This window comes from Lissotriton helveticus, chromosome 4_1, assembly GCF_964261635.1.
Source record: "Lissotriton helveticus chromosome 4_1, aLisHel1.1, whole genome shotgun sequence".
NCBI lineage: Eukaryota > Metazoa > Chordata > Amphibia > Caudata > Salamandridae > Lissotriton > Lissotriton helveticus.
The window spans coordinates 1,352,110,375-1,352,135,864 of record NC_136063.1 but is presented as its reverse complement, the minus strand read 5'-3'; positions in this window follow the sequence as shown (position 1 = coordinate 1,352,135,864).

Here is a 25,490-nt window from a genome sequence, read left to right as displayed (position 1 = left end):
GGTATGTCGAGTGCAAGGTGGTGGTTCAGGTATGTTGGTTCTACATTGTGGAGAGCTTTTTAGGCATGTGTGAGGACCTTGAAGGTGATTCTCCTGTAGACCAGGTGCCAGTGGAGTTGTCAGAGATGTTGTGTGATATGGCTACAGTGGGGGATGTTGAGGACCAGTATGGTTGCTTCGTTTTGAACCTTCTAAAATTTCTTGAGCTGTTTCTGGGTGACACCAGCATAGAGTGCATTGCCATTGATGAGTCTACTGGTCATGAGTGCGTGGGTGACCGTCTTTCTGGATTCTGTGGGGATCCATCTGAATGTCTTTCGAAACAGGCTGAGTGTTTGGAAGCAAGCTGGGGAAACTGCATTGATTTGGTGGTTCATTGTGAGTGATGAGTCCAGTATGATGCCAAGGTTTTTGCTTCGTCGTGTGTCGTAGGGGGTTGTGGTCCCAGAGTGGCTGGCCACCAGGAGTCATCCCAGGCTGAAGGGATGGGACCAAGGATGAGTAATGTGGTCTTGTCCAAGTTGAGCTTAAGACAGCTGTCTTTTATTCAGGTAGCCACAGCCTTCATTCTGCTGTGGAAGTTGGTTCTAGTGGTTGTGGGTTCGTTGGGGATGGAGGGGATCAGCCGGGTGTCGTCGGCGTAGGAGACGATTTTGAGTCCGTGGCTTCAGACATTGGTGCAAGGGGAGCCAAGTAGACATAGAAAAGGATGGGACTCAGGGAGGAACACCGGGGCACTCCGCAGCTGATCTCTGTAGATCTCTAGAGGAATGGAGGTAGTCTAACGCACAGTGTGTGGCCTGTGAGGAAGGAGTGGATCTAGTCCAATGCCTGCGTCACAGAGTCTCGTGATTAGGTTGCAGTGGGAGACGATGTTGAAGGCAAGGAGTGCAGTGTCCATACTGTGGTTGCTTCAGAAGCTGCTAGATTGGGAGGTGTCCAGGACGTGGTTCACTTCAATAGATTCGGAGAGTTGGGCATTGATGGCCTTCGCAATGACCTTGGCTTGGAAGGGGAGGATGGAGATGGGTCTGAAGTTCTTGAGGTCTTTCAGGTCTGAGGACATCTTCTTCAACAGGTGAGATGGCTTGTTCAGCAGCATTATAATTTAAATTATACTATTGCAGTAAGTGGCAGGCGGGGCTGGCCAGAGCAGGGGAGGAGTGTTTTTCACTTCCTAAGTGGGCATGAACTGTTTGGCTGGTCCTCTTGGGCAGCCAAACAGTTCATGCACACTTTGCATGTTCCCCAACAGGCTACATTGCACAGCCTGGTGGGGAACATGCACAGGACTCCTGTACCCATCTGAGCTCCGAACTATGGATTGGCTATGGGAAGCCGGTGAGCCTGGGTGCTTCCTGCTGCCATCTGGAACAGCAGGAAGAAGGAAGATGACAAGGCCGGAGGAGAGACGGCGGCCAGCTGTGAAAGGTAAGTCCTTTTTTCTTTTTATTCATATCCCTGCACACCTGCCGCCTCCCGGTAGCAGCTGCTACTCAGTGGGATATGCTACTTGAATAGTTATTTGAAAGTGTTATTTCAGTACCAGTGCCGTTGGCTTGTTTCACGTGGAAGTGAAGCAGAGATTTTGCCTTTGAACTATGGTGGGTTGCAGTTAACAATATGTTTTAAGATACTGTAGTTGGAAGGGAGATCTCCCTCACTCTCATGTACTGGTAAAGTTATCAGGCAGAAAAAGTAAGTTTTGGTAGTTTATTGTAAGTTACTACAAAAATTAATAGCAAGCCACTTTACATTAATGAATTAAGGATTTTGGGGCAGATTTATGTCGGACGTGCGCCACGTTTACGCCGCCGTTGCGTGACGCAACGGCACGGAAACGTGGTGCATCCCTGCGACCTATTTACAACCTGACGCATCTAGGCAGATGCGTCACGTTGTAAAGCCCTGCACCACATGAAACCTGCGTCAGGTTTCATGTGGGCGTTCTGTCACAGGGTGGGCGTTCCCTTGTAGTAAAGCCCCGTAAAACTGACGCAGTGAAATCTACAAGATTTCACGGAGTCAGTTTTACGACGCTGCTGCGTCAAATCCTTACGCCTGCTTGAAGCAGGCGTAAGGAGTGAAGCACCACGTTATATATGGGTGGCCTCTGTACATTGCAGGAGTTGCGTTGCACTTGCGACGCTACTCCAGCAATGCGCCGCCTGTATTCCACAAGATGCGTCACGCATCTGCCCTTCCTTGCACCATGGTGCGCCGCATTATAAATGCGGCGCATCTGTGGTGCCGCAAGTGGGAATTGCGTGACGCACCAGTTCTGGCGCATCCCTGCTTATTTGCAGAGATGCGCCAGAACTCATAAATATGCCCCTTAGTGTTGATTAACCCCTTCCATGCTCATGACGGAACGGTTCCGTCATGAGCGTCGGTTGAGCTGTGCTCATGACGGAACCGTTCCGTCATGACTCCGCCCGCGCAAGGCGGAGTCAGCATGGGCGGGGAATTTGCGCCGCACGGAAGCGGTTAATTACCGTAATTGCACAACAATAAACAATACAAGATTAAGATCGAAATAGCCCCACTAATTAATTAAGAATTAATTGTAGGAATGAAAAAATACCAATTTTTAAAGCTTTTTTGTAAATCATGATTTTTGTATAAACATGGTCGAGGTCGAAATAGTTAACTAGCCGTGATAGCGGTTGTTCATTTGGGCTGGGCAGGCAGCATGCCAAAACTCGTTTGAAGAACCCCTGCCATCAGGACATTAGTCTAACCAAAGTAACGCTGTACAGGACATAAGGATGGACATGTGTGTCAAGCTTTCGTTGAAGCCTCTGCATTCTCCTGACACTGATCTAAAAGACTGCCAGCAACTACAAACATCATAAATGGAAACAGCAAAAAACGAATAAGAATTAATTTGGTCTATTATGTCGTAATGATAGACTAAAAATATATTTTGAAGTATTTTATTCCCAAAAGTGAATTCGAAGAACATTTACTCTGATTATACTGCATTTTGACTTGCGTATACGAAACTGAACTAAAACAAAGCCTAACTTTACAAGGTGCAAATAATTAATGGAGGAGCACCATTCTTGTGTCAAGCCCAAGCCCAATCAAGACAAATGTTTTTTTAAATAAGCTGTTCATGAGTTTCTTTTTTAGCTTTACATCGGACCATGCCTCAGCAAACAAAAACATGAATATATATTCCCATGGGTCTTGTGAATGTGGAAATAAAAGATATGAATACTTTTTCATTGGGTTTGGGATACCCTGAATTGCTAAACCCTGCACAGTGAATTCATATAGAAAATTTGTTTTGGGGCTTTAGTGACGGTTAACAATAGATGGAGCCTAAGAAAACATGCTCTATCAAAATTTACACTTTGGGAAAAATTCGTTGGGGCCTCCATTTCCCCTATTGTCTGAAATTGAAAAATAATAATGATGGCAACATTTCTTACAACACTACTTTTTACTTCACCCTGCAGCATGCAGAAACATATATGGCCCAGATTTTCAAAGCAGTCACAAAACAGTGCGCTGCAGCCAAAAATGTTGCACCGCATTGCAAGACAGGGTGGGAGCAGGAGAGTGCCGTATCTACAGAGATATGGCTTTCTCTTCCCCTCTCTCTAGTGCCGGCGCAGTTGATAGCTGTCGTGCACTAGGACACATCTTTTCGCCATAGTGCAATGATGTGTACATGAGTCTACCATAGGTTTTGTACTGGTAGGGTATCCTTCCAGTACAAAATACTATGCTTAGACACACTTTACAACTTTTCCTACTTTGTATGTGTGGTGCACAGTGCAGCAGGAATGCCCACGAACCACCAATGTAATGCCCCTTGCTGCTTTTTGCACTGGAAAATAAATAAGGATTTTTTTTTTTCTGGTTAGCGTCACTCTCGTGACGCTACCCCAGCACGAAATATTTGGCAATGTACCCCTATGTCTTTCACTGTGCTTTCCAAGAGTCAGGATATCACACTGAATTAGATTTCATTAGGTCTTGAATGAAAACAGGAGCTAAATAGGGAAGCTACTTGGAGACACCCATCCGTTCCTCAAGCCTAATTAAATATATAAAACTATACATTATACAATTCTGACAACTTAAGGAGCTCATTACGGTGTATAAAATATAAGATGTCCTGATTAACTTTTTCAGAGGCACAACTTTTGGCTTGTTTTTGGTTTACCTGAACTCTATTGTAACAGTTGTTTTTTGTTATGCAATATATTTGGTTGCACAAAGAGAAACACACATACAGGTACCCATATGATGCCAGACAACGACCAGGTACACCCACTCACCCATGCCTGCCCAACACTCCTACATGCACATGTGCAGTCAGACAAAACAGATATGGGGACATGTGAATGGGATTGATGGCTTTGTGTCTCTGTATTTGGATGAATAGGTGATTAGATGGCTTTGGGTGCAAACAAAGGTGTATAATTATCTAAGTAGACTGAATATTTTTGAGCTCTCTCACTTCTATGCATAGATGTCACCATTTCACCTTCAACCCACACATTTTTTTCCTTCTTCCTCATATCTTCTCACTTCTTTGTATTTTATCTTGTTCCCATGACTACACTTAGGAACTGGACCTCTGACAACACAGCCCACATTCCATACTCTTCCATCATTTGTTTTAATAGCATTCTTTTCTTACAATTCTCATGGGCCTAATGAACGTAAACATTCCTTGACAGCCTACAGGATGCTTCACCTTAGCCCAATCACCAAACTATGCATGAAGATTGTTCACACTGTTTCTGACATTAAAATGCTTTTCCTTCTTATCTGTTTTTCTTTCTCATTCCTCCTCCATTCTTCCACATCAACCATTTTGATACCTTAATTCCACATCATCTAGCCTGGACACAATTGTGTCTATGGTTTCTGTAGTGTTTTTAAGCAAACAATGACACAGCCCTTTTAGCTCCTGATGGACTCCAAAGATCTATGACACAGGTGTTGGAGGGGAAGGAAAAAAGGCTGATTTAGAAATTTGAGTTCACAGTGGCACACAGAAGATCAAAGACATGCAGCACTAAACTCTGTGTGTGGTGTAGTCAGTTGTGGGTATCCAGGCTGGGGAAGATGCTTCAAATCATAACAAAATGGGGGATAAGTAACCCAAAGCTGAACAGTGCTATCCCAGAGAGTTTGCAGTGGTCCAAGTAAACTACTTGTGCATGTCGGGGAACATCGTTTACAACGAAAATTTTACCCCGCACTACCAGTACAACGTAGGAATTACAACGAAAGTCGTTACAACGACTTTCGCTGGAGGGCGCTGTTGGATAGGAAATAGTTTAATTTTCTATCCAACACCTTCCCTACTATCCACGGGGACTGGAGTTGGAATAGAAAATTAAACTATTCCACTATCCAGCGCCCCCCAACGCAAGTCGTTGTAACGATTTGGTTTGTAATCCCCGCGTTGTAAAGGCATGCATGGTAAAAGCAACGACATACATCCGTGCATGTCACATGTGCCATCATCGAAGTAAAGAACCAATGCTTAATGCATGTGGAGTCAAAACACAGCTCCAGCCGCTGTGAAGCCATTGACAATAATTAAGGCATTGCAGAGAATTTAACAGTGCTTAATTTGAGCCGGTGGTTTCCGGTGCTTGGCACCGACACTTAATTGTGAACACCAGCACTTAGGACAGCCTGCAAGATGGTGGTTTTGCCTGATTAATTTAGAGATGAGCAGAATAACAGCTGTTTATTCATTCAATACACATTAACAATGATAAATTAATACACTTGTAGGAGTGTTATGGTTCATAGCTGCATAGTGTTAGAAATGCGGGTCTCCAGTAGGCAGAGGTAAGTACCTTGGTCCAAATAGTGGCCGTTGCTTCTAGTCAGGGTAAGGGGGATACACTTCTAAAATAGCCCCTGCTCACCCCCTTGGTAGCTTGGCACGAACAGACAGGCTAAGCTCAGAGGCAGTGTATAATGCATTTGTGAACACATACAGTAATACAGTGAAAACGCTACAAATGGACGTCACGAGCGGTGTCCTCAGCACCGGTGCAGGCAGCGGCATCTATGACGGCTACGGCGTTGATGCGGCACGGCGTCAGCAGGCGTCAGGCCTAAGGTGCAAGTTGGGCGGTGCGTTGTGCTCTTCACGAGCAGTGCCCACTGCTTCGGTGCAGGTTACGGCATCGCTTGCCACAGTTGGTGTTGCAATTTCCTTCAGTAGCAGCTGAAACAGCAGTTCAAGATGTAGCAAAACAGAAGGGATGAAGTCTTTGTGTCCCTGAGATGTCAGAACAGGAGGCAAGCTCGGTTTCAATCCCTTAGAGATCTTCCCCCAGGTGACAAAGCAAACAGGAAAGTACTTTTATCCTTTCCTTGGCAGCAAGCAGCCACCACAGGCCAACCCCAGACTGCAGTATTCCTCCTCAGCTTCTCCGGCTCTTCACCTTGGCAAAGGTTTTTCTTCATTCCCAGAAGTGATCTAAAAGTCTGGGGTCTGTTCTCAGAAGGCAGAGAGTGTCTGTACCTGGCCAATACCAGTTCTGTCCTCACCGGTGCAGCTTCTGGCAGGAGGTGGAGATAGCATTGTTGAAGGCAGACCAGGCCCATTCAGGTGAAAAGGAAAAACCCTCCCCCTACTGTAAATGCAGCCCAGGTCTATTCAGCCCAGTCCTGACTCATCCGACTTCTTGAGCTGCAGCACCTCTCCAGCCTCTGTCATCCAAAATCCAGACATGCCATACACCAACCTAGCAGAGGCACACTGGATGGTTAGGCAAGAAAATACCTACTTTCTAAAGGTGGATTTTTCAAACACAGAATGTAAAAATCACCCCCACTAAAAGATGCATTTTAACATTCTGAGTCCAGACATACTAAACTTTATTTTTCTACCTTGTTCCCAGGACCAGTTATGTTTATATGATTTTATAAACAAACTCCTCATTCTGTCCAATGGGAACTGGTAGCCTTGCGATAGTGAAAAACAAAATTGGCAGTAATTCCCTATCAGGGCATGCCATGCACATCAGGGCATGTCCTACCTATAACATACAATGCACCCTACCCACAGGGGTACCTTGGGCCTAGCTTAGGGGTGACTAATATGTAGAAAAGGGATGGTTTAGGGACTGGCAAGTGTGTGCACTTGCCAAGTCGACATGGCAGTCCCAGACTGCACACAGGCTCTGCAATGGCAGGCCATAGTTACCTTTTACAGGCTGCTTCTGTGGGTGGCACAATCACTGCTGCAGCCCACTAGCATCATTTGATTTACAGGCCCTGGGCACACACAGTGCACTATACTAGGGTCTGACAGGTAAATCAAATATGCCAATTATTAAATCACTAATCTATAACAACAATTTATAAAGGGATCACTTGCTCTTTGGCACTCAATAGTAGTGGCAAAGTGCCCAAAGCATCTAGATCAGCAAAACTGGGTCCAACACAAAGCAAAAACATAGGAGGCAAAAGCAAAAATGGAAGGGAGACCCAAGCCAAAGGTGCGATGTTTAACACATAGGTATTGTCATTAGCAGCACTGGCAGGGACAATGGGTAGTTAAAGCTGCAGTGGCCTACTTACGAGGGCCCTGGCACATATTGTATTACAAATTAAGCACTGAGATCTACACACCATTGGCCAAGAGCCTGCTGGTCAGTCCATACTTATAGATACTGTGCTGCCTTACCAGATAAAGTCAAATGTTAAAAAGCAGCACTGCTGTATACATATAGATCCAAAAAAGAAGCACTAAAGACTGCAGTAGTCAAATACATAAAGCACTGGCTAATGAAATAATTGACCAGAAAGCATATTGTCATTGCACTTGCCAGAGCCTCGAAAAGTGGAGCACTATGACCTCAGTATCATGTGAGGAGACCCAAGAAGAAGCACAGGGATTGTGCTTACTTACTTAGCTGTCCAATACCTGAAGTGACACACCACCAAAGCTGTCAGGTGGTGGCTCAGAACAACTCCAGAGGTTTCCCAAAAGTGAAAGGCTCCACTGAAGACCAAGAAGGAGATCACCATACATGGACTGTCCAGGCCGATCAGGAGGCCAATCCATTGCAGGGCCTCAGAGATGGTGCAGATGACGCAGGCCACAGTGGAAAGCTGCTGCCTTTCTGAAACCACCAGCACCTTTTGATACAGCCGAAAGGCAAAATATTGGCTATAGATGGATTATGTGGGTAGAGACATTGAATGATTTCAATGATGCACTTGAAGAGGCTGATAACAAAAAGATTATCAAATATCTCAAAAATCCTTCTTATGATGTTGTAAAAGAAGTCATAAGGAAGATGCCTCGAACTGATGAAGCAATCACATACAATCAGACTAAAGAAACTATAAATCACAAGTTAAATTCAATGCTTAAATTAGAATACAAAAGATACTTTTTCCGTCAAGAATGAAAGAAAATTGGTGCAATTATCAATGATTTTGTGGAGATACTTGACACACTCATCAAACACTGTTAGTTTAATTAATTTAATGATGAAGAAGCTATACGTTTTAGAGTTATTGATGGATGCTTATCAGATTCATTCAGACGATGAATGCTGAGAGAAACTCATATACATACACTAAGATTCATCAACGTAAAATCGGCTCGCAAAGGGTCAGATTCTGAGAATCTAGCCCTTTGCGAGCGCAATTTTTGCATTTCGGATTCATCATCCCAAATGCAAAAATCGCTATTATAGAATTCACAATTTTGTGAAGAATTGCATTTAAGGAATCTCTATTTGAGATTCCTTAAATGCAATTCATGAAACATTTAAAAATTGTGAATTCGCAATTTTGGGGCGCTATTTACCGCGAAGTCAAACCTTGTGGTAAATAGCGGAAACTTAGAAAAATGCACTTAAGTGCATTTTTCTAAGTTGTATGTTACACACACACATGTCCTTGGGACATGTGTGTGCATAACACCAGCGTCCAATATCATTTCAGGGGTGCAACAGGGTGTCCTTTGGACACCCCTGCACCCTTGAAATCGCAAACCTAAAATGCGAATCGCTAATAGCGATTCGCACATTGATATGTCTTCCCATTCATTCCTATGGGCCTTTAGGCCCATAAGAATGAATGGGGAGATATTCTTTATTTGCGATTAGCAATTAGCTAATCGCAAATAAGGAAGCTGTAGGAATCGCAAAATAAATTGCGATTTGTACATGAATCCCGTTTTGAGAGTCTGTAATAGCGATTCCTTAATAATCGCTATTACAGACTCGCAAAACGGGACTTTGATGAATCTATATGTAAGATTCATCAACGTAAAATCGGCTCGCAAAGGGCCAGATTCTGAGAATCTGGCCCTTTGAGAGCGCGATTTTTGCATTTGGGATTCATCATCCCAAATGTAAAAATCACTATTATAGTATTCGCAATTTTGCGAGGAATTGCATTTAAGGAATCTCTATTTGAGATTCCTTAAATGCAATTAATGAAACATTTAAAAATTGCGAATTCACAATTTTGGGCTGCTATTTACCGCGAAGTCAAACCTCGTGGTAAATAGCGGAAACTTAGAAAAATGCACTTAAGTGCATTTTTCTAAGTTGTATGTTACACACACACACACACATGTCCTTGGGACATGTGTGTGCGTAACACCAGCATCCAATATCATTTCAGGGGTGCAAAAGGGTGTCCTTTGGACACCCCTGCACCCTTGAAATCGCAAACTCAAAATGTGAATCGCTAATAGCGATTCGCACATTGATATGTCTTCCCATTCATTCCTATGGGCCTTTAGGCCCATAGGAATGAATGGGGAGTTATTCCTTATTTGCGATTAGCAATTTCTAGAGGACAACTCTCGCTGAGTCGGAAGATTAATAAAACGGTTTCCACATGTTTTTGGATCATTAGGATTCTCAGAAAAATCTCCCATTTCCTCTCTTTTGCCTCACCAAAGCAGGCGGTGATTGCCTTAGTGATGTCCAGAATGGACTATTGTAATGCCCTCTATTTGGACATTAACAAGAGCCTAGTTTGTCGTCTGCAGCTGGTGCAGAATACAGCAGCAAGGCTGGTTATGGATCTTCCAAAACACCACTCAGTCTCAGCCTCCCTGAGGCATTGGCTTCCTTCAAATCGAAGATTTCAGTTTCAAGCACTATGTCTTACCCACAAGGCTTTTTATGGCCTAGGCCCGGTTTCTATTAAAGGACATTTCCGGTGCTATGTCCCTGCCAAGCAGCTTAGGTTTCAATCTCTTTTTCGCAAGGCTCTTAAGACCTGGCCCTTTACAGAGATGTCAGTGTTCTCTCTGTATGACATTTCCCCGCTCTGGGCTACGTTTGCACTTTAGAAATCTAATATTCATTAATGAATTCATGACATGGAGGCCATATGTGGCCAGAATGAGCCAGTCATGAGTGTGAAAGGCAAGCCAAAGATGGAAGGACACAGGTGCTGTCTACACATAAAAAGAAGTCGCGTTTTAGATGTGGATTTTCATTTCCACAAGATGGTAAATGTCCGCCACTTCACAGATGTGGGAAGGACCATTTTGTGATGGTTTGCAAAGCAAAGGAAAAAGCAAGTATGTCACGGCAAAAAGACAAAATGGCCGCCGCACCTTTCCAGGAACAACATTTGAAGTGCACCCACAAAGCCAAGTGGTGGCATCAGTTAAGACAAATTGACACTGAACAAAATTGATTGTCATCTAAATCATCATCAAGTGGTTCTTCTAGATCAGTACTAAATGAAAGTGAAGAAGATGGTTCTGCCATGTCAATGTTTATCTCATAAAAGTGTGTGCATGTTGGACTGGCCTCATGTAATAAAAAAGTCAGTCAAACAAAGTTGAAATGCTAAAGCCCCAAAGCCATCCAGACGTTGTCCAAAGATTACACTGAAAGTAAATAGTTGCTCGATACCTTTCATCATTGACAGTGGTGCCTCAATAAACATTATTCATGAGGAGAAATATAATGAATTGTCTCCATTACTACAACTGACACATCAGAAACCAGTGTATTCCTCGGCTGCATAAACACCCTTAAAAAGTCAAAGTTCATTTGTAGCTATGATGAAAAACAAAAAATATGTGGTGCAAGCACCCATCCATGTGCTTCAAGGTACAGCGTCAAGTGCCTCTCTGCTCAGTTTCAGCACAGCTGCTGATATGGGACTGATTTTCATAAACTACAACATGAATTCTCACCATGACATAGTAAATACATTTCCTTCATTGTTTCATGGTTTAGGAAAGCTTAAGACTACGAAAGTAAAGCTGCATATTAATGAGGTTGTCCATCCTGTTGCTCGGAGACAAAAACAATTAGCTTTTCATTTACAAGATGCACCTGAAATTTTTTTTTGAATTGTTGCTTAAGCATGATAATATAGAGCAATCTACTGGTCCCAGACCATGGGTATCTCCAATTGTGGTAGTGCCCAAAAAGGACATTGAATCAATCAATCAATCAATCAATCAATCAATCAATCACAGCACTTGTATAGCGCGCTACTCACCCGGGAGGGTCTCAAGGCGCTTGGGGGAAGGGGTTCGCTACTGCTCGAACAGCCAGGTCTTGAGTTGCCTCCTGAAGGCGAGGTAGTCCTGGGTCAGCCGAAGGTGGGTGGGGAGGGAGTTCCATGTCTTGGCCGCCAGGTAGGAGAAGGATCTGCCTCCGGCGGTGGCTCTTCGGATGCGTGGTACGGCAGCGAGGGCGAGGCTAGCAGACCGTAGCTGGCGGGTGGGCGTGTGGAAGGTCAGGCGGTCGTTGAGGTACTTAGGGCCCAGGTCGTGGAGAGACTTGTGTGCGTGGGTGAGGAGCCTGAACGTGATCCTCTTGTTGACGGGGAGCCAGTGTAGGTCGCTCAGGTGGCCGGAGATGTGGCTGCGTCGGGGGATGTCCAGGATGAGTCGGGCGGAGGCGTTCTGGATGCGTTGGAGTCTTTTCTGTAGCTTGGCTGTGGTGCCGGCGTAGAGGGTGTTTCCGTAGTCCAGTCGGCTGGTGATGAGGGCCTGGGTGACCGTCTTCCTGGTTTCGGTCGGGATCCAACGGAAGATCTTGCGGAGCATGCGGAGGGTGTGAAAGCATGAAGAGGAGATGGCGCTGACTTGTCTGGTCATCGAGAGGGAGGAGTCCAGGATGAAGCCCAGGTTGCGTGCGTGGTCCGTTGGCTTGGGAGTGGTGCCCAGGGCAGGGGGCCGCCAGGAGTCGTCCCAGGCGGAGGGTGATGGTCCCAGGATGAGGACTTCCGTCTTGTCTGAGTTCAGTTTCAGGCGGCTGTTCTTCATCCACTCGGCGATGTCTTTTATCCCTTCGTGGAGGCTGGTTCTGGCGGTGTCGGGGTCTCTGGTGAGGGAGAGGATCAGCTGGGTGTCGTCGGCGTAGGAGATGATGTTGAGGTTGTGTTGGCGTGCGATGGCAGCAAGAGGTCTCATGTAGACGTTGAAGAGGGTGGGGCTGAGTGATGATCCTTACGGGACGCCGCAGATGACTTCGGTGGCCTCGGATCGAAACGGGGGAAGGCGGACTCTCTGTGTTCTTCCGGCGAGGAATGAGATGATCCACTCCAGTGCCTTCTCTTGGATGCCGGTGTTGCTGAGGCGTTGGACTAGGGTGCGGTGGCAGACCGTGTCGAACGCTGCTGAGAGGTCCAGGAGGATGAGTGCCGCTGTTTCCCCGTTGTCGAGAAAGGCTCGGATGTCGTCGGTGGCTGCGATGAGGGCGGTCTCGGTGCTGTGGTTGGCTCTGAAACCGGACTGCGAGCGGTCGAGGCATCCATTCATCTCGAGGAAGGCGGCCAGTTGTCTGTTGGCGATCTTCTCGATGACTTTGGCAGGAAAAAGGAGGAGCGAGATGGGGCGGAAGTTCTTGAGGTCGGTGGGGTCCGCTGTTGGTTTCTTCAGTAGGGTGCTGAGCTCGGCGTGCTTCCAGCTCTCCGGGAAGGTGGCGGTGTCGAAGGAGGTGTTGATGACGTCTCGGAGTTTTGGTGCGATGGTGGAGTCGGCCTTGTTGAAGACGTGGTGGGGGCAGGGGGCAGTCGGAGATCCGGAGTGGATGGTGTTCATCGTGCGGGCTGTGTCTTTGGTGGTCACCGTGGTCCAGGTGCGGAGGGTGGCGGTGGGGTGCGTTGGTTCTGCGGTTGGGTGCGTGGATGGTGCGCCGAAGCTGTTGTGGATGTCGGCAATCTTGCGGTGTTAGAATGAGGCGAGGGAGTTGCAGAGATCTTGTGAAGGGGTGATGTCGTTGTTGCCGGTGCTGGGGTTGGAGAACTCCTTGACGATGCTGAAGAGTTCCTTGCTGTCGTGTGCGTTGTTGTCCAGTCGATCCTTCAGTGATTTCTTCTTGGTGGTGCGGATGAGCTGGTGGTGCTTGCGGGTGGCGTGTTTGAGGGCGGTCATGTTGTCAGTGGTCCGGTCGAGGAGCCAGGCTTTCTCAAGGGTGCGGCAGGTCTTCTTGGAGTCCTTGAGTTTGTCGGTGAACCAGGGGGCTTTCTTGGTTCTGGGGTTGCTGGGAGGGTTCTTCAGTGGTGCGAGGTCATCGGTGCAGGCGGTCAGCCAGTGCGTGAAGTTGCATGCTGCTTTGTTGGGGTCCGGTGTGTTGGCGGGTGGGTTCTGGCAGAGGGAAGTGGTGAGCTGGTTGGCGGTGATCTTGCTCCAGTTTCTGTGAGGAACCTGTTGTGGGTGGTGGTGGGTGGTGGTTTTTCTGAAACTGAAGTGGATGCAGCTGTGGTCGGTCCAGTGAAGTCCGGTGGAGTGGCTGAAGGCGATGTGCTTGCTGGATGAGAAGACAGGATCAAGCGTGTGGCCGGCATAGTGGGTGGGGGCGCAGACGGGCTTGCCTTTGGCGCGCCTTCGGCACACAATCGGCACGTCCGCTGCACGTGACCGCTGCGCGTCTGCGCGGTCGCTATTTATGGCTAAGTGGGAGGGAGGAGCAGCTGGGAGGCGGGAGCGGGGAGGATACAAAACGAAAAGGGGGCGTGGCCGCGTGAACGGCGGCGGGAAGCGGGGAGCGAGGCGGGCAGGGCACAGGGGGACTGCAGAAGAATTAACAACAAGGCTATATCTACAACGCGCACAGGGGGACAACAGTAGAAATTACAACAGGGCTATATCTAAAACACGCACAGTAGTGAAATACAAAAAGGTAATGCAACAACAACACGCAAACACGGCGGAGGGGCGGGGAACAGCGAGGCAGGCAGCTAGGGCAGAGAGGCAGGCACAACGAGGCTACGAGCAGCAGCGAGGCGAGGGGCACACACACAGCTGGTGGCCGTGTGGCGCGGGGGTGTCCTGAGAACAGGTCACACTCACCTGCGCCGCGCGGTCGCCATTTATGGACAAGTGGGAGGGAGGAGCAGCTGGGAGGCGGGAGCGGGGAGGATACAAAACGAAAAGGGGGCGTGGCCGCGTGAACGGCGGCGGGAAGCGGGGAGCGGGGCGGGCAGGGCACAGGGGGACTGCAGAAGAATTAACAACAAGGCTATATCTACAACGCGCACAGGGGGACAACAGTAGAAATTACAACAGGGCTATAGCTAAAACACGCACGGTAGTGAAATACAAAAAGGCAATGCAACAACAACACGCAAACACGGCGGAGGGGCGGGGAACAGCGAGGCAGGCAGCTAGGGCGGAGAGGCAGGCACAACGAGGCTACGAGCAGCAGCAAGTCGAGGGGCACACACACAGCTGGTGGCCGTGCGGCGCGGGGGTGTCCTGGAGCTATATGCGTATGCATTGACATGCGTCAGGCAAATAAGGCAATTGAACAAGAGTGACATCCAGGTCCACACATTGCTGACATCATAGCAGAATTAAATGGTGCAAATTTCTTCTCTGGCCTTGATTTAAATAAAGGTTATCATAAGTTGGAACTTGAAGAAAATTGCAGGTACATTAGAACCTTTTCTACCCATATTGCTCGGTTTAGATACAGAAGACTAGGGGCCTTATTACAAGTTCAGCAGTTCTTGAACACCTGTGGGCGCAGTCCGACAGTCACTAGCTAGGAGATCCGACCCCTAAAGATATGAGAGTGACTTTGGAATGACCGCAGTCAAACCGCCAACACTTTCCATCATCAGCAGACCGCTGTGGCTCGGGTCAAGGAAGTTTTGCCGTTTCCATATCCAGCGCGAGAATCTGAACCTGACATTTACACGATATAGTGCCAAGTAGTGGCCATGCAACGGGCTCCGACATTCTTTGGCTTCACTGTTATGAACCGTTGTGATTAAATCATATGGTCTGAACCTGAGAAATATAAAGCTGACCCTGACTTGCCAACCACTATTTGATACTCTATATGAAATCTACTAAACAATTGTATCCAAAAATAAATATACCATTACCTAAATATCAGAAGTCAGAAGTGCAGCGAATTTAGTATTTGATTCTTCCACACATAATGAATAGTTATATCTAAGATGGTCCGCTGATGAAGGCGCATATGCCAGAACGTGCGTAGTGTTATCTACCGCTAGCCTTCCTTTCTTAAATTAAACTAAAAATGATTTATGAATTGTAATTTTATTACTTTGTGTGTTCTATATATGTATATTTATATTGTAGTGATATTCATGTTTGTTAATGATATATATATATTTTTTAATATAACTCCCCCCAAAAGTTTTTGTATAAAAACAATGAAAATATAAAATTATGGAAGAATAAATATATCAACCATGAGATATGGTCATCTGTTGTTCTTCTCTTAAATGTATGTACATGATCTATCATAAATGATTACATAGTGTTGCTTAGAAATAATCTTATACAGAGTTATCCACTTGCTATTGTTTTTCCCCCTTTGGGTCACGGAAATTCAGCTGCCATAGGACAGTACAGAAGAGTCTCACTGTCTTTCTTATTATGAGTTGGTTTTACGATGAGCCAGACCTGGCGGTGGGAGGTGGGTAGAAACTAAGGATTTTGGGTGTATACTCATCCCTTTCATGTTCTTCCCATCAGAGTTTGACATGGATCCCTTTATCCAGATCACCCTTCACAGCAGCATCTTCACCTAGAGGAATATGACCCTGTCTGCTGTGATACACGGGTAAGTGCTCTTTGTATCATTTACACATTGTTTGGACTGCCCACATATGAGAGGAACTCCAGCAATGGGCAGGTGGTATTGTTCCACATGTATCATGCATATGTGTGCATTCTACATATATGCAGTTGGAAGGCTGACACAGGCATCAATATGTATGGAATACTATTCCGCACAGTAGGATGACCACCGCAGCCACACCACGGTCATCGCAGTCAACTCATAATACGGCACCGGCGGTGGGACTCCTGTCTTCAGGTGGGTAGAAACTAAGGATTTTGGGTGCATACTCACCCCTTTCATGTTCTTCCCATCAGAGTTTGACATGGATCTCTTTATCCAGAACACCCTTCACAGCAGCATCTTCACCTAGAGGAATATGACCCTGTATGCTGTGATACACAGGTAAGTGCTCTTTGTATCATATACACATTGTCTGGACTGCCCACATATGGGAGGAACTCCAGCAATGGGCAGGTGGTATTGTTCCACATGTACCATGCATATGTGTGCATTCTACACATATACAGTTGGAATGCTGACACAGGCATCAATATGTATGGAATACTATTCCGCACAGTAGGAAGACCACCGCAGCCACACCACGGACATCGCAGTCAACTCATAATGCGGCACCGGCACTGCAGCCGCGATCTTTGGGGCGTTGAACCGCAAAACTCGTAATCAGGCACCAAGTTTTTGTGTACCATCATATACGGAATTGTTTCAAGACGTCATTCGACATGTCATATAGCCTAACATGCGTGTGACAAGTATGTTGTTTACTTGCGTCATTTCCTTGCTCATTCATCAAGGAGAGACTAGGTCTGACACACCAGTGACTACTGTTGCCTCTCCATCATCAACGCCAATCCAGTTACAAGATTGGGTCAAACAATTAAAGCACCACAAGACTGGTAAAAGAGGTTTAATTGTGTATATGAATATATTTTGTAAAAAATTAAATTTTTCATTTAGCAGAGAAGGAAATGAAGTGTCTTGCGAGTTAGCAATGATGGAATCCATTTGGCTCCTGATGGACTCCATAGAGCTATGATGTAGGTATTAGAATAGAATGCAATAAAGTCGGATTTAGAATGTTGAGTTCACAGTTACACGCAGAAGAAGAATGACTTGTAATACTAATATCCGTGTGTTGCTGGTCATTTGCGGGTACCCAGGCTGGGAAGGCACTACAGTTTTCTCTCTTTAAACAAAAGTAATAGAAAATTGCCATTGGTAGAGAGCAGTGCTAAGTAGTACATTATTACGACATCTGCCTCGATTCTAAATTGTTTTCCTTTACTTGCTGTTTGCTTCTTTAAATGTTTTATTCTTTCTTTTTTTCAAATAGCTCTTTGTTTTTGGTTGTGGTTGTGGCATGTAGCGGTTTCAGTTACATTGCCTCACTTGCCCAACGTGATCATTCATATCCCACTTACATTAGTTACCTGTGCTTATGTTGGTTGTGAGCTTTAATACAGTTGAACATTAACATAATAAAATATAAACCGCTATTGTTTGTAAGAAATTCATCGGTTCTGTCCAGCAGCATACATCCTTCTCCACTATTATGATAACAATAATTCATCTGTATCAGTATATGTGAAGCTGGAGAATTCTTAGGACTAAGAATTTAGGCTCACTTGTGTAGTGTTCAGCTGGCTCAGGAAATACTTAATGTGACCCAATTGAAGGTCCATTTTTTAAGACGTTATTTAATACACACTATATACCTCATAGACTGTGTAATATGGGCTTCCGGTCTTGTTCTGACTTCTTTAGGTTCCCGACGCTATGGGCAGATGCTACCCATATCTTTGCCACTTTCCCCTCTATGAGTACATTTTGTGTTAAGAATTTTATAGGCTAAATAACTATCAGGGGAAGCGAATCATGATCCCGGGCTTATTATGCTCAGCCATTCGACCTTTATTCCATACAATCTGGCACCCATCTATTTTTATGCGATCATAGTGGCCAGGTTGTGTGTTGCTAGTGAATGGCTGCAGCACAAAGCCGCTGATTCCAGTGCTTGCTGGCATGAGTTAATTTTTTTCTGTGGTTTGTAATTCACAATTATTCGCTCTAATCGTAAGAGAGGCAAACTGTGGACATTGTGGTCTCCATTTAGGGAAGAAATTTGCCCTTGGTATGCCCACCTACCTTTCTCTGATTTTAAATAATTTGTAAAATAAATGTACTCTACTGGTTATGTATGTATGACATTGTACCTACGGAGAGCGGCTGCAGCTGAATTGGTTTGAAACCTGTCATGACCGCCAATACCGGTAGTGAATGCCAGACCTACCAGCTCAACTACCGGGTAAGACTTTCTCCCCACAGGCTTTACACAGCCCACGGGCCATTACCTCTTTCTCTTACAGGGTCTGAACCTCTGCCGGATTTCTCTATAGGGGCATTCGCTACAAAACTCAAGCGTAAGGATACACTCTATAGTGTCCACTTCTTCATTGTGTGTGTGTGCTCTAACGATATAGCTCACCACGCGTATCAGCGCATGTGTCGGTATATTCACTTATCCGTACCACCAATACGGCTACACACTTAAACGCATATCTTCTGTTTTAGATGCACTTTTCTACCGGCCATTGTGCTATTGTGTTATTGTGTTCTTGATTGTACCACAATCATACTGAGACTCTATTCTGTATGTCATGTTTGCCTTCTATGTTGTTTGTACAGTTATGCTAGTAGAGGGAATCCCCCTCCCACACGTATGGCACCTTAGCGCGTGCAACACATTTTAGACCACACACTCACTATTAGTGTAGTCTTCACTTTCACAGTATTTTTGGTCCTGAAGAAAGCCAGTTTAAGAAAAGGCCTGGCTGAAACATGTAGAGCTACCACCGGATGCAGGAGTTCATAATCACCATTCCACCTACATCCATTGCCTTGATTTTAATGCTACAAGAGGCTCAGATATTAGAGACAACCCCCGTGGGTACTGAGACCACTGGATAGTTTTTAACCTGTTCACGTATCACTTTACTACCACTGCACACTCAGTAACATACCTGCTCCGCTGTAACACAGGCGTTGAAGCACACCCGGGACACACTCGGTGTCACTGGGTGGGCTCAATGATGAAGCATGCCACCAACAAGGTTGGTGGGTGAGGGCTTCATGAAGCAACATAATCTGTTCTATTCAACACACAACTCTGAGCCTTATACTAAACATTGTTAGGCCAGTCCTCTCTTGATTACATATAATTACTTTGGGGATACAGATTGGCTACCCAGACCTCTCTCTCTCTCCTTGATAATTGATTACTTTAAAAAATGTGGCATTTTCTTTTACTAACCACTTGGTGCATGCAACCTGTTTCCTGGGTCGCATGACTAGTGTTGTTGGCATTTGGTCTTTGTGTATACATCACAGAGAGTCACACAAAAGGCAAACTGAGTGTTGGCAAGATGGCCATCCTGACAGGATGGCAGGGGCAGAGCTGTGCACAATCTCACTTCCATTTCAAAGAAGCTGCCCCAGCCCCACACAAAGAACGTTACACAAGCCTTTTGTAACCCCATACACCCTCAGATCAGGGCAGGGAGGAAGAAAATTACAGCGCTGAAAGAATTGTGTTGTTGGTTGACTGGGATGTGAGCCCTGGTCAAGCAATTGCCACAATCCCTTGCAAGATGAACCACAAAAATTCCCCAAATTAACATGTTCTTAACCCTTGCTAACTTGGCACAAAAAGTAGTAAGGCTTAACTTAGAGGGAATGTGTAAAATATTTATACAGCACACAAATAGTAATAAAGTAAAAAAAATAACACAAGAAAAATCCCACACCAACTTAGAAAAACAGTGTAAAGTTTAATCAATAGAATCATAATCATTAATTCTTAATATTTTCAGTGCAATCTAGCACCTAAACAATCAATGAGCCAAACTCGGACATCTAATCATGCAAGACTGAGGCACAGTTGAAAGCTATGGCTAACCACAATGGAGCGCAGTCCAGATACAAGAAGCGAATTGGTCCCTGTCTTGGCTTATCTTTAGAGTGGATTGTCCTTTATTGACATTGGCAGGAAATTTGTTTAGATAACAATGGAGAGTGCATCATAATTGTTTATGTGAAGAAAAGCGTCTGTGATATGTAGGTACATTTTCAGGAGTTTCATAGCAGCTCAGGAGGGTGTTAGGCTATTATGATGTCAATCAGAGCTGGTTGCCACTGGTATTCTGGGATCTAAGCCCTAGTATTGCATCTAATAGTGAGTACCAAGAATGCTGATTTGGCAATTGACCATAAGGGTAGCAAAATCAAACAGTCCAATGCTAATGAGCACCAAGCATAGCCACTTAGGTCTTGGCCCTCTCTGTAGTGAAGTTGAGCAGTTCAAGGCTTATTCAGGAAGGTGGCATGGGGTTAGGTACTCAGAACTAAACAAGTTAACCAACGCAACAAATAATTAAATGTCCAGCCAATGCCTGTTCTTTGAGAAGGATAAGTATTTTATTGTAAAACATACACAACATATTATAGTATATAAAAATCTCAGTGGTAACAAATTACACCAGCTAGTACCTCAGTGATTATTAGGGAGGCAACCTATAGTGTTCTCAGGGGCCTACTTCCTAGGGTATTCATGTGCAATAGTCCTTAATGAGTTACCTGGGGGTCCCTCACAGGGTGTTTGGTAGGTGGGGATTTTCTAGGGGGAATACTGATCAGGGCATGAGTCAGCGAGTTTCATAATTATCTTTTCATTGGTAGTAGCCTCTTCATTTTGCCTTCCTTGGCTCTTTTAGATTTGCAAATGGCCTTATTAAGGCTACGTCGGTCCCTCGGGCTGCCATAGATACGGTGGCAGTGTGGGCACCACCACACCGGCGGTCTAACTGTCCTATTACAAATTGGGTCGTCAAATCGCATTCGCACTGCCTCAACCACCAGAGATCAGAGAACTCTAGCGGTGTTGTAGTGCGAGTTTCCTTAATGCAGCACTTCTCATTTTGCTGTGACTGCCACGAAAAGTGTGGCGATGAATAAACAAAGGGGGCCCTACAGGACCCTGTGGTGCCTCTGCTCCATGGGGTGCATGCAGGGGGTCACATGTTGTGCCTCTCTGCCTTTGACACTCCCATTGCAGTGCCTTTTCAAATAAGTGCCCACCAGAGACTTTGAAAGTCGTTCTCTGGTAGGCAGGTATTTATGGCTTTGGGGGTCGCAGAGCAGGGCGGCGGTATAACGACACTGCTCTGGAGACCGCCAAAGTCATAATAAGGCTCACAGTATGTTATTCACTATCTCACTAAGGCTCTCATTTGGAGTTTGATGTGTAGCCAGCCATATGCCGGGGAGTAGGAAGTTCCAAGCACCCCTACCCTGGCAGATGACGTCGCACCATATTTAGAGGTCTCTGCCAGCCTGGTGAGCTCATGCGTTCAAAGGAACCATGGGGTGCAGTCAATAACTAAACTATAAAGTAAGTACAGGCAGCGCCACTACAAGTTAATAAGGCTGCAGTAGAATTGTGGTGCTCATGGCTCAAATGTTACAGCTTGATTCCCCCTCATGCTCAGACAACAAAACTTGCCACCAAATCAAGTTGGGTACTGACCTCTCATACTCTTGGCCAATGTGGTTCTTGTCCAGTTCTCATTGGTTCTTTGAAGGTGCTTTAGACTGTGGTCTGATATTCTTTAGTGCCACATGAATTCTTGGTGCTAAAGTTCTACAGCATAACCTGTAGGTCATGAATTCCTCTGCACCACTCACCTAAAGCATAGCACAATTTTACTCTAACTGCAGGGGCCTCTTCAGGATTCCTGGATCACTGCCTGCAAAGTAGTGCAGGTCCTTCTCTGAGGCTTCAGTCTTCAGCTCATCCTAAGTTGTCTCCTTTTCACCCTTAGTTTTTCTGAGTAGTACCTTCCTCATGTAACAACAACTCTTATGTCCCATTTAAGCATTTACCCAGCCCTTTCCTTTGAACCAGTGTCTAGGCTGCTCCCCTGTCAGACTTAGGCAATGTTCCTAAGTTTCTGGTCCTGAACCTATTAGGGGAATAAGTGATGGGTACCCAAACCATGGAGCACAGAGAGTCACCTATGATATGGAGAGACTCCTGGTAGAGAAATATTAGCATAATGGCTTGAGGTGGCTACCCCATCTTTGTACTAAAGTAGCAGAAAAAGTTGTGTATTTTAATAGCTAATATTAGAAATATGTTCAAGGCAGTTCTGTAATGTGCCTATTTCACTCAAACCGATCCACCCTACATGATTGTTGCAAGGTGTGAGCAGGAAAGTGGGGTGGCGTAGGGAGTCTCAAAGCAGAAGGATCCCAAAACAAGGTCAACAAGGCAACATATAACTTCCCAATCAACATGTGAGAGATAGCCCTTAACAGAGAAATGTGCCAGGAAAGGATATGGGGGACTCCTTAGCGTCAATGAGTCAGTGCATTTCCTTAGTCCTCATCTGTCTGACCCATTACTAAGGATTCCCGGAATGTCCCATGGGATTTCTTCAGTTCACATCTTCTCTCCTCCAGCCCTCCGCTGTAGGTACCATTTATAACAAATTGAAAATGGAATTTAGTATGACTTTGGCTACCTGTGTCATACATGTTTCATATAAACCTGCTCTACACATGTCAATGGTGCACACACATGACATTCATGACACCTATATCCCGCATAACAGATAAATATGGCCAGCGTTGCATTTTAAACAGTATTGTGGAAATCACGTCTACCACTGTCAATCTTCTATAGCCTATAAGATGACAGTAGTTGTGCTTGATAAAGAGGACTGAGAACCCCACTCTGCTTGATGAAGGGGACTGAGAGCCTCACTCTGTTTCATTCTATGCCACAAAATTACCTTCAATGCTCATGCATGATCATCACGTATGCTGAACCAGGGGTCAAAAAGATGCATCTTGTGTTGGTGAATTTGAGGCATGGACGTGCAGTCTCCAGACACATGCAGGGCACCTTCCTGTGTACTAACAAGGTAATTGCACTTTTCAGTAGAGGAAAACCCCTCCTTGAATGCGATCCTGATAGAACATAACTAGTAAGTGAAGTAAAAGCAATATTTCACATTTAATGCTTGGTATTTCTAAGAAAAAAATGTTCATTGGGAGGGTCCACTCAGTTGAGTGTCGTACAAATGAGATTATCTGAGATCTCTTCAATGTCACTGATGTCAGTGAAAATGTTCAGTTGCTTTATTCTAGAAGTGTTTTGGAGTATGGTAGGTGGTAGTGCTGTCAATGTGTGAATCCACATTTTCATGGACAAAGTTTATTCATAAGTGAGAATGTTCTCTTAACAGTGAATTGGAAATGGGGGGAAGCATTTGATAGTGTCCAGTTTGGCAGAGAGTTCTTTGTAAATTCTACATTTTAAGGGCCTGATTACAAGTATGGTGGTCAACAGATTGCTGGACTCATGGGGGCACAGCGGTGGCGGCCTCCATGATTTGGGCAGTCGGACTTCCACAGCCCATCTGTAGCTGCCAGGGAACTGCCATTCCCTGGCGGTGTTGCTGCTGTCAGGAGACCGCAATATGCTTGGTGGGACTGTTTCAGTCCCGCCAATCATTTTACGAGTTTCCTCTCTACTGATGGTGTCATGGAGATTCCTCCTCCATGAACACTGTGGAGGAGATGAAACAAAGGCAGTGCCCCCTATGCCACCTCCGCATGTGAAAGCACACAGGGGGCACAACATGTTTCCCCCTGTGTGCATGCACAGCAGTTAATACACAGGATGGACATTTCAGTCCATGCCCTGCAGGAACTGTTTTGGATGTTTCCACTGCGCTGTCCATTTTCATGGGACCACTGTGTGAAAATCAAAAACAAAGCTTGCAGACAGGAGAAAACGTATAATCTGACAGGCAGTCTGACCACTGCTTGACTGCAAAGTCATAATCACGCCCTTAGTGTCTAGGCTAGTAAGAAAGCTAGGTTATCAAGCATGGTATAACATTTGCTTTTGCTGTTTTGATCCCAAACTAAATAGATGTCCTAAAGGATATTTTGATTCTACTTGTTGGAGTCAGTCTCTGGGACACCCGAGGGCGCCGAGCAAGTATGCTGGTTGAAGTCATTACTTATAACCTCAGGTAAGCATGCTGACTCAGTTGTGTACAGAGATCAAGGTCTAAATCCAATGTTTTCTTGCTCCCCATGCCATTCCAGGTTGCACCCAGCCATATGCAAATCACTCTTGACCCTGTGCCCAATGGGAACAGTCCAGCCTGTCCTGCAAGGCCAGGTCCTCCCTGGACTGGAAACAAGCATCCTAGGACCGGTTTTGGGTTTTCAACCCTCTTCAGCCAGGATAGCTTGACTTCCAGTGGCATGGAGAGCACTGGACCCACGTCTGGGCATACCTGTCCCACTCGGGGTGACAAATGTAAAAGGAACAGTTGATGGACAAAATGCAAAACAATGTCATACATTCACCCCTGTACAGAGATCAGGGCCTAAATCCATTGTTTGTTTGCTCCCCATGCCATTCCAGGTTGAACCCAGCCATATGCAAATCAGTCTAGACCCTGTGCCCAATGGGAACAGTCCACCTTGTACTGGAAGACCTGGGTTGGCAATTCAGGCTGGACTGTTCCCATGAAGCACAGGGTCAAGACTGATTTGTATATAGCTGGGTCTGAACTGAGGTGGCGAAGTGAGCTAAAGAATGATGATGGATTCAACCCAGAATCTGTGACTGGGGATGAGTGTCTGAAAAGTTTTAGCACTCCATCCATCATCTCCTTGTGTTTGGTTTGTTCGCCCTAAGTTGGCAGGGTATGCCCAGACGTGGGTCCCTTGCTCACTTTGCCACTAGATTCAAGCTAGCCTGGCTGATAAAGGGTGTTAGCCAGAAACCAGTCCTCGGATGCTTGTTTCCGGTTCAGGGAAGACCTGGCTTGGCAGTTCGGGCTAGACTGTTCCCATGAGGCACAGGGTGAAGACCGATTTGCATATAGCTGGGTCTGAACTGAGGTAGCAAAGTGAGCTAAAGAATGATGATGGATTCAACCCATATCTGTGAGGGGGTGTGTGTGTTTGAAAAGTTTCAGCACTCTGTCCATCATCTCCTTGTGTTTGCTTTGTTCGCCCTAAGTTGGCAGGGTATGGCCAGACGTGGATCCCTTGCTCACTTTCCTACTGGATTCAAGTTAGCCTGGCTGATGAAGGCTGTTATCCAGAAACCGGTCCCAGGATGCTTGTTTCCAGTTCAGGGAAGACGTGGCTTGGCAGTTCGGGCTGGACTGTTCCCATGAGGCACAGGATCAAGACTGATTTGCATATATCTGGGTCTGAACTGCGGTGGCGAAGTAAGCTAAAGAATGATGATGGATTCAACCCAGATCTGTGACTGGGGCTGAGTGTCTAAAAATGTCAGCACTCCGTCCATCATCTCCTTGTGTTTGATGTTTTATGCGCCTGACTTATGTA